Here is a 12,320-nt window from a genome sequence, read left to right as displayed (position 1 = left end):
ACGAGATACTGGCAGAAGTAAAGCTGTGAGGGCCGGGCGTGAGTCGTGCTCGGGTAGCTCAGTTGGTAGAGCACTTGCCCACGAAAGGCAAAGGTCCCGAGTTCGAGTCTCGGTCCGGCACACAGTTTTAATCTTCCAGGAAGTTTCATGTCAGCGCACAATCCGCTGCAGAGTGAAAATCTCATTCTGGAAGCATATTTAACATTACCAGGCATGAAAGAAAGTATCAGCATTAGTCATAATGTTTTAATTGTCACCTCGAAAAAGAAAGGTTACTGAAAGTTTGTATATACGTAGACAGAAGCGACGAATAAAAATTTGTACCAATGTCAGGATTCAAACCCGGGTCTCCAGTTCAATAGGCAGATGCACTAACCACTACGCCACCCTGCTACAGCGACTTTTTCGCGTCTCCACGGACTACCCCAGCACGCCTCCCTCCTCAGTCCAAATTCCAACGTATCTGGAACCATATAGTTTAATTTTATTAAAGCACCTATGCCTCAGTTTCAGGCAGTGTCCCTCGTTTCGTTCGATACTGCGGTGCTGTTCCAATACAGTTGGAGAGCCTCCGCAATGCTGTTCGAGTTTTGGGGGAGTAGCATGTGAGATGGGGCGTGAAAGGGATTTTGGATGGGGAGGGAGACCTCAATTGAGATGAAAACTTCCGCTTAAAAAATAATTTTCTTTGTAACGGGAAACAAACCGACGCTTTCCGCCGTCACTGAGCGCCGCATAAAAGACGTAATGGGCAGTATTTGTTTGGGCTGATTCCAACTACACTTTGAGAAAACTAAATTGGAGATATCTACTGAAATACCACAGATAATGCGCATGACGCGTCTTCGCAGAGACGCCCCGTATAACTTGGGTTTGGTTGTCACACTGTTCACGGGAACTACACTGTTTCCTTGGTGCAGCGATGGTTTCGGCGCTGTCCTGCGGTCAAGGCGGACGGGAAACCTTACAGAACGTTATCGAAATGGCGTCCATAATCCGTCGCTTGCTCGTACAGACATTATCGAGTAGCAGAAAATGGCAGGTCCAAAACCCTGGGACGCTGTTTCCGGCAACAGTTCCCATTACAATCAAAACATGGCTGCAGTACATCTGCCCGACCTCCATTCCAAATTCCCGCAAAGACGCCCCCTCCCCCTATTGCTCTACCTAGCAACAACACTGGTCCCCTACGTGTTTGTGGACAAAGGAGTGCCTTGATAGCTTACCCGTTCTACATTCAGTTTTACATGGCAGAGCTCTGGAGAACACAGCCTTGTTATGCGCTGGGTGTGTATATCTTTTCTTCGTCTGTGGACTGGAATGCCTCAGTCGAGAAGAGGAAAGAAAGAACTGAAATTTCAAGTTCGAAAAAATGTCCGCTCGAGGAATTGAGACTTTCTCAAACTCTGTGGCATGCAGCATGCAGTCCAGTTGTTACGGCTACACAAAAATGTGACAAACTGGGGTAACAAATACCATCTTGGTTCAGTCGTAGGCTTTTAAAAAATCGATTCTGCCAAGTTTCAGTTTGTTTTTGGGAGGTTCTCCCATTCACCTAATGAATGCTGGGTTACATTTTACTCAAAAAGTACAAAATATATCATTCAAAACATATTCTGTTCATCTTCGATTAAATCAGTCACCATTAAATAATCGAAAGCATAAAAATGAACCAGTGATCAATTAACATGGTAGATGTGAATTTCGTAAGCGAAGAAAGTGTTAACGGTGGCATTAAAACTGAATAAGCTTGTTTCCCGTTTATGCACTTTGAGGAGTGTAAATGCGTTATTTTTAACTAATTATTTTTATTGCTACCCAACAGTATCAACCTAACAATATTGGGACGTGAATAAAAATATTTTTGTTAGTAATTAGTTGGATACCATGGATTTAATCATAAGAAGGATGTTATGTTACATTGTTGAATGAAAAATGAGGCATTAATTTTCATATTAATAATATCAGAAGATGTACTTTGGGTATATTAATGAAAAATCTGCATACCATTTAAGCATCAAAGTAGTCTACCTTAAAAACATCGATTGGATAACTATGAACTGTATAAAAACAGTAAATTTTATATACTTCTTATCAAAATTAGTTCTTGGAGGACGATACGTTATCAAAATCAAAGAATCAGTTATATAAAAAATGCCACTCTTAGACTCTTGCCCCCGGTGAATAAACTTTTGTAGACACCCACGTTTATCGCAGAACGAAATCTGACAGTACCGTTGCCTGTTCCGAATTCAGCAAGAACTTTAGAGAAGCATCCCAAGTAATTATAGAAGTGATGCGCATGTCGTTCCAGATCTTAATATGGCTCAAGGAACTGATCTGTCTAAGAAATGTTTGCGATGGCTTCACACCTGTTGTTTACCTTACACACAAAATTTTCAGTCCGTAAAGTCCCCTCTCCACAGAGTGATGTTGTTGTTGTGGTCTTCAGTCCAGAGACTAGTTTGATGCAGCTCTCCATGCTACTCTATCCTGGGCAAGCTTCTTCATCTCCCAGTACCTACTGCAACCTACATCCTTCTGAATCTCTTTAGTGTATTCATCTCTTGGTATCCTTCTACGATTTTTATCCTCGACGCTGCCCTCCAATACTACATTGGTGATCCCTTGATGCCTCAGGATATGCCCTACCAACCGATCCCTTCTTCTAGTTAAGTTGTGCCACAAATTTCTCTTCTCTCCAATTCTATTCAATACCTCCTCATTAGTTATGTGATCTACCCATCTAATCTTCAGCATTCTTCTGTAGCACCACATTTCGAAAGCTTCTATTCTCTTCACTTCCATACACTCCATACAAATACTTTCAGAAACGATTTCCTGACACTTAAATCTATACTCGATGTTAACAAATTTCTCTTCTTCAGAAACGCTTTCCTTGCCATTGCCAGTCTACATATTATATCTTCTCTACCTCGACCATCATCAGTTATTTTGCTCCCCAAATAGCAAAACTCCTTTACTACTTTAAGTGTCTCATTTCCTAATCTAATTCCCTCAGCATCACCCGATTTAATTTGACTACATTCCATTATCCTCGTTTTGCTTTTGTTGATGTTCATCTTATATCCTCCTTTCAAGACACTGTCCATTCCATTCAACTGCTCTTCCAAGTCCTTTGCTGTCTCTGACAGAATTACAGTGTCATCGGCGAACCTCAAAGTTTTTATTTTTTCTCCATGATTTTTAATTCCTACTCCTAATTTTTCTTTTGTTTCCTTTACTGCTTGCTCAATATACAGATTGAATAACATCGGGGAGACGTTACAACCCTGTCCCACTCCCTTCCCAACCACTGTTTCCCTTTCATGCTCCTCGACTCTTATAACTGCGATCTGGTTTCTGTACAAATTGTAAATAGCCTTTCGCTCCCTGTATTTTACCCATGCCATATTCAGAGTTTGAAAGAGAGTATTCCAGTCAACATTGTCAAAAGATTTCTCTAAGTCTACAGGTGCTAGAAACGTAGGTTTGCCTTTCCTTAATCTATTTTCTAAGATCAGTCGTAGGGTCAGTATTGGCTCACGTGTTCCAACATTTCTACGGAATCCAAACTGATCTTCCCAGAGGTCGGCTTCTACCAGTTTTTCCATTCGTCTGTAAAGAATTCGTGTTAGTATTTTGCAGCCGTGGCTTATTAAACTGATAGTTCGGTAATTTTCACATTTGTTAACACCTGCTTTATTTGGGATTGGAATTATTATATTCTCATCGAAGTCTGAGGGTATTTCGCCTGTCGCATACATCTTGCTCACTAGATGGTAGAGTTTTGTTAGGCCTGGCTCTCCCAAGGCTGTCAGTAGTTCTAATGGAATGTTGTCTACTCCCGGGGCCTTGTTTCGACTTAGGTCTTTCAGTGCTCTGTCAAACTCTTCACGCAGTATCATGTCTCGTATTTCATCTTCATCTACATCCTCTTCCATTTCCATAATATTGTCCTCAAGAACATCGCCTCAGAGTGATACACACAACGAAATATGCTCTGCAGTCAAAGAAGTCTTACTCTGCTGGGTTAATTGAAAGTACCTCAGTCTTTCTTTCATTTCTCTGTACCTTTCAAGAGCAAGTATTAGTATTGGTTAACAATGAAGAGAAAAGCGTGTAGCCAACTCTTAAAACGTGTCTGTTTGCAGCAGCTATGACATGACATGCGAGGCCGCTGATCATGTCCTTCCCACGTCGGTCTCCACCTTCCCAACGTGCCGTTCGTTGCACCGGTAATTCCCTCGTGAACGTCTGGCAATGCCGGACGATTAGAGTAGCTCGTGCAAGGCGTGGTTTCTGCAGCTGACACTGATCCTTCTCGCGACTTTTAGTCGACATGACCAGCTGAGGAAAAGCTGGTTGAGAAAGTGAGCGTTGCACTCGAGAGACGCTGGATTGCAGAATGACGTTAAGTTAGATTTTCCCCAAATGCCGCTAGGAGGTCTTTGTGTATTCGAAAGTGATGAGTACGTGTCCTTGTCAGCGAGCGAGGGATGATGGCGTGTTCTGTGACTTCAGGATGGGCGTTTATACAGTTTAGAGAAGAAAATTCGAGCTTACCGAGTGCCGAACCATATTTATAGTTGGGTTCATGAACTGCTTGCGTATAAAACTCAGCACGTCGGCCTGAACGGAATAAATCAGAGAGATGTGAAGGCAGTTTGTTGCACATTGCAGAGCAGAGTGACACGACCATTACTGTTAACAATATACACTACTGGCCATTAGAATTGCTACACCACGAAGATGGCGCGCTACAGACGCGAAATTTAACCGACGGGAAGAAGATGCTGTGATATGCAAATGATTAGCTTTTCACAGCTTTCACACATGGTTGGCGCCGGTGGCGACACCTACAACGTGCTACATGAGGAAAGTTTGCAAACCGATTTCTCATACACAAACAGCAGTTGACCGGCGTTGGCTGGGGAAACGTTGTTGTGATGCCTCGTGTAAGGAGGAGAAATGCATACCACCACGCTTCCGACTTTGATAAAAGTCGGATTGTAGCCTATCGCGATTGCGGTTTGTCGTATCGCGACATTGCTGTTCGCGTTGGTCGAGATCCAATGACTGTTAGCAGAATATGGAATCAGTGGGTCCAGGAGGGTAATACGGAACGCCGTGCTGGATCCCAACGGCCTCGTATCACTAGCAGTGGAAATGACAGGCATCTTATCCGCATGGCTGTAACAGATCGTGCAGCCACGTCTCGATCCCTGAGTCAACAGATGGGGACGTTTGCGAGACAACAACCACAGCATGCACTATCAGCTCGGAGACCATGGCTGCGGTTACCCTTGACGCTGCATCACAGACAGGAGCGCCTGCGATGGTGTACTCAACGACGAACCTGGGTGCACGAATGGCAAAACGTAATTTTTTGGATGAATCCAGGTTCTGTTTACAGCATCATGATGGTCGCATCCGTGTTTGGCGACATCGCGGTGAACGCACATTGGAAGCGTGTATTCGTCATCGCCGTACTGGCATATTACCAGGCGTGATGCTATGGGGTGCCATTGGTTACACGTCTCGGTCACCTCTTGTTCGCATTGACAGCACTTTGAGCAGTGGACGTTACTTTTCAGATGTGTTACGACCCGTGGCTCTACCCTTCATTCGATCCTTGCGAACCCCTACATTTCAACACGATAATGCACGACCGCATGTTGCAGGTCCTGTACGGGCCTTTCTGGATACAGAAAATGTTCTACTGCTGCCCTGGCCAGCACATTCTCCAGATCTCTCACCAATTGAAAACGTCTGGTCAATGGTGGCCGAGCAACTGGCTCGTCACGATACGCCAGTCACTACTCTTGATGAACTGTGGTATCGTGTTGGAGCTGCATGGGCAGCTGTACCTGTACTCGCCATCCAAGCTCTGTTTGACTCAATGTCCTAGCGTATCAAGGCAGTTATTACGGCCAGAGGTGGTTGTCCTGGGTACTGATTTCTCAGGATCTATGCACCCAAATTGCGTGAAAATGTAATCACATGTCAGTTCTAGTATAATATATTTGTCCAATGAATACCCGTTTATCATCTGCATTTCTTCTTGGTGTAACAATTTTAATGGCCAGTAGTGTAATTAAACTGCAGCTACTCACAGAGATCGAGTGTGGGCTATCATTATCGTATAGCAGCGAAACTTGGCAGATATGCTAATGCATTAATGCGGAACCAGTTTACGATGGAACAAATTAATTCCCATTTTGGTCACTAGGTGAAATCTGTCACTGTCCACTGTTTGTGTGGCGGTATGACTTCCACGCTGTCACTTGAGAAGCCGCACTTGAGTGAACAGCACGTCTAGCGAGAAGAGGGGCCGTGCGCTGATGCTGAAGCTGTTTTATGTGAGCGGCAGCAATTACAGTGCTGCATTGAGAGAGTATCGCCGACTGTAAAGTCTGAGGAGAAGGTCGACTGCATTAAAAAATATGATAATGAAGATGATAATGAAATTTGAAAAGGCGGATGAGCTTGGTGCGGTACCTAGGAGAGGAAGGCGTCCTATCAGGTGAAATTTATTGACGAGGTTGCTGTAGTTATAACTGATCGTGCGTCACCCGCGTAGTGCTAGTGTTCCCGCAGTGTCAAAAAATTGTCCATCCTAAGGTCAAAAGTATGGAACGTTTTGAGGGCTATTTTACACTGGTATCAGTACAATATCCAGACGGGGCAGCAACGTTCTCAAATTGCTCTTCGGTTTCTGACATGGATCGAAGTTGGTGACATGCGGCCGGGCAATATTCTGTGAAGTGACAAGACACATTTTACCCTATAGGGTGCAGTGAATATATAGAACCGCCGAATCTGAAGGAGTGTTAAACCGCGTGTTGTGCACAAAGAGGCATTGCACTCGCCGTACGTGACTGTGTGGCATGGACTTACAAGCACCTTTATTCTCGGTCCGTTCTTCTACGAAGAGAATACACCCATAGCACCTGCTGGTGTACCATTACGTCTCCGCGTTATCGAGACCTCCTTGTACAGCATGTAAGGCCTGCTTTGGAAGAATGCAACTGTTTGGAAACCACTGTTTCCATGCAAAATGAGGCAACATCTCATGTCTCTCGGCCAGTGAAAGATCTGCTTAATGCAGGCTTACACGAACGTGTTATCTCCAGAGGTTTTCCAGATGCATGGCCTGCAAGAGCACTTGGCCCGAATCCATGTCAGTTTTGGCGCTGAGGTTGAACATGTTTCCCAGGGACACATTCTGTCTCTACCAGGTCCGAAGGCCAGTGTACAGGAGCACGTTGCTCACGCACCTCCCCGTTCAGCTAAGTCAGTTCCCGAGTTTTGCTCCAAAAATTGAATGCTTTTCTGCCATGATGTCATGTCTCAACATCGACCCATGCTACTACGCTGACCTATATTTACATCTACATCTACATATTACTCTGCAGTTCACAATTAAGTGCCTGGCAGAGGGCTCATCGGACCAACTTCAAGCTACTTCTCTACCGGTTCACAGCGCGCGGGAAAAACAAACACTTCAATCTTCCCGTGCGCGGTCTCGTTGCTCTTATTTTATTATGATGATAGTTTCTCCCTATGTAGGTGGGCGTCAACAAAGTATTTTAACACTCCCAGGAGAAAGTTGGCGATTGAAATTTCATAAGCAGATCCTGCCGCAGTCCCAGACCGGTGAGCAATATTTAAGAATCGATCGAACATCTTTTAGATTAGATTAGTACTTGTTCCACAGATCATGAATACGACACTTCGTAATGATGTGGAACGTGTCAGGTTAATAAATGGTGTCTATACAAGATATTACATTACACAAAATATTACATCACACTTAATATTTTAAAATTTTTGTTTTGTTGGGGTTGGGCAAATTACCCACTTACTATATCCAAAAATTCATCTAATGAGTAGAAGGAATTGCCATTAAGAAATTCTTTTAATTTCCTTTTAAATGCTATACGGCTATCTGTCAGATTTTTGATGCTATTAGGTAAGTGACCAAAGACTTTTGTGGCAGCATAATTTACCCCCTTCTGAGCCAAAGCTAGATTTAACCTTGAATAGTGAAGATCATCCTTTTTCCTAGTGTTGTAGCCATGTACACTATTATTACTTTTGAATTCGTTCGGATTGTTAATAACAAATTTCATAAGTGAATATATATATTGTGAGGCTACAGTGAAGATCTCTAGCTCTTTAAATAAGTGTCTGCAGGATGGTCTTGGATGAGCTCCAGCAATTATTGTGATTACACGCTTTTGTGCAATGAACACTCTTTTACTCAATGATGAGTTACCCTAGAATATGATGCCATACGAAAGCAGAGAATGAAAATAGGTGTGGTAAGCTAATTTACTGAGATGTATATCGCCAAAATTTGCAATGACCCTAATAGCACAAGTAGCTCAACTCAAACGTTTCAGCAGATCCTCAGTGTGTTTTTTCCAGTTCAACCCCTCATCATTGCATACACCTAGAAATTTTGAATATTCTACCTTAGCTACCGATTTCTGGTCGACGTCTACATTTATTAATGGTGTCATTCCATTTACTGTGTGGAACTGTGTATACTGTGTTTAGTCAAAGTTTAATGAGAGCCCATTTGCAGAGAACCACTTAATGATTTTCTGAAAAACATCATTTACAATTTCACCAGTTAATTCTCGTCTGTTGGGTGTGATAGCTATACTTGTATCATCGGCAAAGAGTACCAGCTTTGTTCTTCGTGAATATAGAATGGCAAGTAATTAATATATATTACGAACAGCAGAGGACCCAAGGCCGAACCTTGCGGCAACCCATTCTTGATTGTTCCCCAGTTTGAGAAATCACCAGTTTTTTTGCATATTATATAAACTGCTTATTTCAACTTCCTGCACTTTTCCAGTTAGGTATGAGTTAAACCATTTGAGCACTGTCCCATTCATACCACAGTACTTGAGCTTATATAGAAGTATTCCATGATTTACATAATCAAAAGCCTTTGAGAGATCACAAAAAATCCCAACGGGTGACTTCCGGTTACTCAGAGCATTTAATATTTCCTTAGTGAAAGTATATATAGCATTTTCCGTTGAAAAACCCATCTGGAAACCAAACTGACTTCTTTCGTGGACGAATCGCACTTTTTCAAGATTTTTTCAACGCATCTCAGCCTGGTATCTGCTTCTCCTACAATTTGTTTTATATGTTCGTTCCGCTTTAAGTAGCTCCGGATGGTTACTCCTTGATATTTTACGGTTTCTAGTGATATTTCGCCAATAACGTAATCGAACATAATGAATCTTTTCACCTGTTTTGCTCAGTACGATACATTTATTTAAGTTCAGGGCCTACTGCCGATCTCTGCACCAAACGTCGATCCTCTGCAGGTCTCCCTGCAATTCGCTATTGCCTTCTGTAGTTGCTAAAGTCGTACAGACAACTGCATCGTCTGAAACGGCTTCAAGTAGCTTCCGATGCTGTCCATGAGATCTTTAATATACTGAGTAGCTATAATTAAAGAGCTGCAGCTCACAGAGATCCAGAGTGGGCTGTAATTATCGTATGGCAGCAAAACTTGGTAGATGTGCTAATGCGTTGGTGCGTTTGCAAATTTTGCCCTAATTTTTTTCAGCGTAAATCGGTTGCGCACCAACGCATTAGCATATCTACCAAGTTTTATTGCCTTACGATAATTACAGCCCATGCTGGACCTCTGTGAGTGGCGCCACTTTAATTATAACTACTCAGTGTATAAAGCAGCTCGAAGTGAAATTGCGTGCTTATGGAATATCGTCACAGTAATGTGACCGAATTTGTGATTTCCTGTGTGAGAGGTCACAGTTCGTAGTAACTGACGGAAAGTCATCGCGTAAAACAGAAGTGATTTCTGGCGTTCCCCAAGGTAGTGTTATAGGCCTTTGCTATTCCTTATCTATATAAACGATTTGGGAGACAATCTCAGCAGCCGTCTTAGGTTGTTTGCAGATGACGCTGTCGTTTATCGACTAATAAAGTCATCAGAAGATCAAAAGAAAAGATATCTGAATGGTGCGAAAATTAGCAGTTGACCCTAAATAACGAAAAGTGTGAGGGCATCCACATAAATGCTAAAAGGAATTCGTTAAACTTCCGTTACACGATAAATCAGTCTAATGTAAAAGCCGTAAATTCAACAAAATACCTAGGTATTACAATTACGAACCACTTAAATTGGAAGGAACACATAGGAAATGTTGTGGGGGAGGCTAACCAAAGACTGCGTTTTGTTTTCAGGACACTTAGAAAATGTAACAAATCTACTAAGGAGACTGCCTACACTACACTTGTCCGTCCTCTTTTAGAATACTGCTGCGAGGTGTGGGATCCTTACCAGATAGGACTGACGGAGTACATCGAAAAAGTTCAAAGAAGGGCAGCACGTTTCGTATTATCGCGAAATATCGGAGAGAGTATTACAGTAATGATAAAGGATTTGGGCTGGACATCGTTAAAAGAAAAGCGGTTTTCGTTGCGACGGAATCTTCTCACGAAATGCCGGCCGAAGTGGCCGTGCGGTTAAAGGCGCTGCAGTCTGGAACCGCAAGACCGCTACGGTCGCAGGTTCGAATCCTGCCTCGGGCATGGATGTTTGTGATGTCCTTAGGTTAGTTAGGTTTAACTAGTTCTAAGTTCTAGGGGACTAATGACCTCAGCAGTTGAGTCCCATAGTGCTCAGAGCCATTTCTCACGAAATTTCAGTCACCAGCTTTCTCCTCCGAATGCGAAAATATTTTGTTGACACAGACCTACATAGAGAGGAACGATCACAAAGATAAAATAAGGGAAATCAGAGCTCGTACGGAAAGAAACAGGTGTTCGTTCTTTCCGCGCGCTATACGAGATTGGAATAATAGAGAATTGTGAAGGTGGTTCGATGAACCCTCTGCCAGGCACTTAAATGTGATTTGCAGACTATCCAGAAAAGAAATTATGTCCTCGACAGTATCGGAAGCTACTTGAGGCCATTTCGGACGATGCAGTTGTCTGTACAACAGAAGGCAATAGCCAGTTGCAGGGAAACCTGCAAGCCGGCCGTTATGACCGAGCGGTTCTAGGCGCTTCAGACCGGAACCGCGCTGCTGCTACGGTCGCAGGTTTGAATCCTGCCTCGGGCATGGATGTGTGTGCTGTACTTATGTTAGTTAGGTTTAAGTAGTTTAGTCTAGGGGACTGATGACCTCAGATGTTAAGTCCCATAGTGCTCAGAGCCACTTGAACTATTTTTGGAGACCTGTATAGGATCGACGTTTGGTGCAGAGATCGGCAGTAGGCCCTGAACGTAAATAAATTTATCGTACTGAGCAAAACAGATGAAAAGATCCACTATGTTGGATTACATTACTGGCGACACTTCGCCAGAGATCGGAAAATACCAAGGAGTAAGCATTAGGAGCTAGTGAAAGTGGAATGAACATATAAAACATATTGTAAGTGAAACAGATAGCAGGTTGAGATGCGTTGAAAGAACCGTAAGAAAATGTGATTCGTCCACGAAAGAAGTGGCTTACAAAAGATTTGTTCGATCGATTCTTAAGTATTGCTAATCAGTCTGGGACTCTTACCAAGTTAGAGTAATAGAAGAGGTAGACGAGGTTCGACCAAGAGTGAAGCGTTTCTTCACGGGATCGTTCAGTGATTACATTTTAGTCGGTGCGAGAGCGTTACGGATATGCTCCACAAAGTGCAGTAGCAAACGCTGCAAGAGAAGTGTTGTGCATCACGGAGACGTTTTCCGTGTAAATTCCGAGAACGTTGCGCAATAATATTACTCCCTCCCACATACTTGTCGCAAAATGGCTACAACGAGAAGAAATTAGAACTAATTCAGTGATTTACCGATCTTCATTCTTCCCACGCGCCCTTCGCAAAATGGAACAAGGAAAGGGGCGACGGGGTGAGATATTGGTATAAGTAGTACCTTCCGCCAGTAGTTCGTGGAGCACTGACCTCAGAAGGTAGAGGAAAGTGCATGCGGAACTTGTTGGACAGCAGCCATGCCCTTGACACGTGTTCTGTGGCCGATCTCGCAGCTGTCCCCTCTGGGAGTGACGTGAGGCAGAAGCCGGATGGCTAATGTCAAATGCAAGCAGCAGACAGATGAAAAGGGCACCTCGCACATGTGATGCTTTGTATGTCTTTCGGCCGAGCCAAGTGACACATCTCTACTGCTGATTCTTTGCCTTGTGGAGGCTACGTAGCTCCTTAATTGACGAGTCATTTGATAACAAGGATATATCTGAAGACGGATTGCTTCAAATTTGAAACTGGTAATATTAGACAAAAACTGCGATATGTACTGCTAAACAAAACCA

General features: G+C 43.2%; 1 protein-coding gene across 1 annotated transcript in view; it reads right to left on the bottom strand.

The window, feature by feature from the left end:
- The window catches only part of LOC126458125 (low density lipoprotein receptor adapter protein 1-like), a 203,539-nt gene that overhangs the window by 37,985 nt on the left and 153,234 nt on the right, over window positions 1-12,320 (bottom strand). The gene's annotated exons all lie outside the window — the stretch shown is intronic.

The sequence above is a fragment of the Schistocerca serialis genome, chromosome 2, assembly GCF_023864345.2.
Source record: "Schistocerca serialis cubense isolate TAMUIC-IGC-003099 chromosome 2, iqSchSeri2.2, whole genome shotgun sequence".
Lineage (NCBI taxonomy): Eukaryota > Metazoa > Arthropoda > Insecta > Orthoptera > Acrididae > Schistocerca > Schistocerca serialis.
The sequence above is the reverse complement of the archived record's forward strand: the minus strand, read 5'-3'. Positions and strand labels throughout refer to the sequence as shown.